Source organism: Gobio gobio, assembly GCF_949357685.1.
Source record: "Gobio gobio genome assembly, chromosome: 18".
Lineage (NCBI taxonomy): Eukaryota > Metazoa > Chordata > Actinopteri > Cypriniformes > Gobionidae > Gobio > Gobio gobio.
The window spans coordinates 48830395-48832894 of NC_137111.1; the positions used below are offsets into that span (position 1 = coordinate 48830395).

At 38.8% G+C, this 2500-nt stretch overlaps 1 protein-coding gene across 1 annotated transcript in view; it reads right to left on the bottom strand.

The window, feature by feature from the left end:
- Positions 1 to 2500, bottom strand: part of adgra1b (adhesion G protein-coupled receptor A1b) — a 253522-nt gene that overhangs the window by 22364 nt on the left and 228658 nt on the right. The gene's annotated exons all lie outside the window — the stretch shown is intronic.

Genomic DNA, 2500 nt, shown 5'->3' on the forward strand with positions numbered 1-2500 from the left:
TTCGCGTCATGGGCGGGGCTTCCGCCAGCAGCTCGTCTCGTTGAGAAATGGCTGACATGGGCTGTCAGCAGCTCGTCTCGTTGAGAAATGGCTGACATGGGCTGTGTTTACATGTCTCTTATTTTTGTTCATATCTACTGTTAATGTGTGACAAAACGTAGTTTTAAGACTTTTTCAGTCGATAATGTAGTTGTTTAAAGCTCAAATCTGTGGTTTATTTACATAAACAGTGCCTATTTGAACATTTTATCTGCCGTTGTCGGAGCTGTGAGCTCCAGCGGACAGCGCGCTCAGCGCACGTGAAAGCCGGCGAGGGCAACCTTTCCTCGGCCAGACCTTCTGCCGTCTACCGCTGGCTCTGATGTCTCTGTGGCGTCTCGAGATATAATTCGTCTTGTAACGGCCGATCTTTGGTCTAATGGATCTATAATTTGTTCCCTGGCAAATCGTTTAGGCTGAGGGCAAAGATAAGTTTCATTACTTTATATTTTTAGGCTATAACTGTACGTTGCAGTTGTAACGTTAGCCTACTAGCACTGACTTTGAATGTTTGACTGCATTGTTTGCTTTATTTCATGTATAGCTTATTATACATTACTTATACTTTTGTATTATTGATCATACATTAACTTGCATTTAACAAAAAGAGACTGGGTTGTGTTTCATGTCATTTAATGTTCTCACAGTGATAATCATATTGTCTGAACCAGATATTAATATACAGATTTTCTCCTCATTGTTGTCACTACTAGAGCAAGCTCCTGATTGGTTAACGCGGTGCGAAATATCCGCCAAAGTTCAGATTTTTCAACTTGAGCGATTCGCGCGAATCGCGCGTTCAAAACGCTCAATTCGCGTCCTTCGCGCCGCCTCAATCGCGCGAATCTCGCGAATCTCGCCGCCTCATTCGCGCGAATCGCGCCGCAGAATGCCATTCCGCGTCTCTGCATTGATTTAACATGTAAATCACTCGCGCGAATCGCGTCCGGTGTGAACGCACCATAACAGGCTAGAGTAAGCGCCCTCATAAGAGTCCATAATAGAATTTTGGATAAGAATGGAATATCGCGAGTGGGCGCGCCAAAGTGTTCATATACGCTTGGGCGGGCGTCTGATTGCGCATTGACACGTCAAAAGCGTGTGATTTGACAGCAAATCGCGTGTCCTTGACGCGTGATTTACCACAAAAACGTGTTCTGAACGTGCGCTTTGGGGTCAAGGAAAACGCGCGTTTCTGATGCGTGTTTTTATATCAAAGCGCACATCCTCGACGCGTGTTTTGCTATTGTTTCCGACGCGCGTTTTCCGTGACCCCAGAGTGCACATTAAGAAGGCGCGCTTATATGGTAAATCACGCGTCGAGGATGCGCGCTATGAGTCGGATAAAACGCATGTTACTAACGTGTAGGCTAAACAGGTAAACCAAACTGTGCAAACTTGTGTTTAAAGTAACCAAACAGACTAAAGAACGTGCTCTTTCCTTGGTGTTCTCAAAATTGCATGCTTACTTTTTAGGGCACACCTCTTATAAAGTAAAGTTACATATTGTTGACCATCTTTTTAAGTCATTACACTATTTACCACGATACACTATGGCTGTTATAGAATTAAATGAAATCAGTATCAACAAAATCCATCTTACCATTTATCAAAATCCACTTACATTGTAATTACAATTGCCTAAATAATGTAATGAGATTTTTAGATTTATGTTCTAAATAGAAATATGAAATTATTCCAGGCCTATGAAACTATAAACTGCCACTATAATTGGCTGCGTGAGTGGATTCTAGAATCATTCAACTAATTAGTTCTAACCGACTGTTCAAAAACAGTGAATTATTCGAGAACGAAACCTATACTTTGTTGGAAAAATAAAGCAAAACTGTAAAAAATGACAACTTGTTGTTTATTGAACCATTTTGCAATCGTGCTGATATAGGCTACTCTGGAAAACTCTTGCTCGTATGATATTGCTTACCTCATAATTTCCTCTTTAATTACTTTCAAACTAATGTTTATTTTTATGTTTGTTATTAGCCTATTTTGAATGAAAATACAACAACAATAAGATAGTACAGTAAAAAAACTTGCGTATATTAAACGTTTGTTAAAAAACGAATAAGACGTATGACATAAAATAGCTATACCCTTTAATTCTTTAATATTTATCATTTTTGCAGTTTTTTTTTTTACCACTTCGTTATTTTGGCTCGGAATTTCGTTTGTTGGAAATATGAACTGAATTTAGAAATTAAATTTGAAATTAAAAACTTTGCGTTTAATAAACAAAATACATTTTTGAAGCGTTTGGAGTGGAGTTGGCTACATGCAAAACGTAGCCTATTTAGATTCATAGTTAGGCTATATGTTTAAATATTAGCCTATTATAATATTGTTTTAATTTCATATGTTGATGATGAAAAGTGAGCAGCATGAGTAAGATATGCGCAATATGTCTGGAGACATGGAGTGGGGTCAGACATGCTTTTTATTGAGT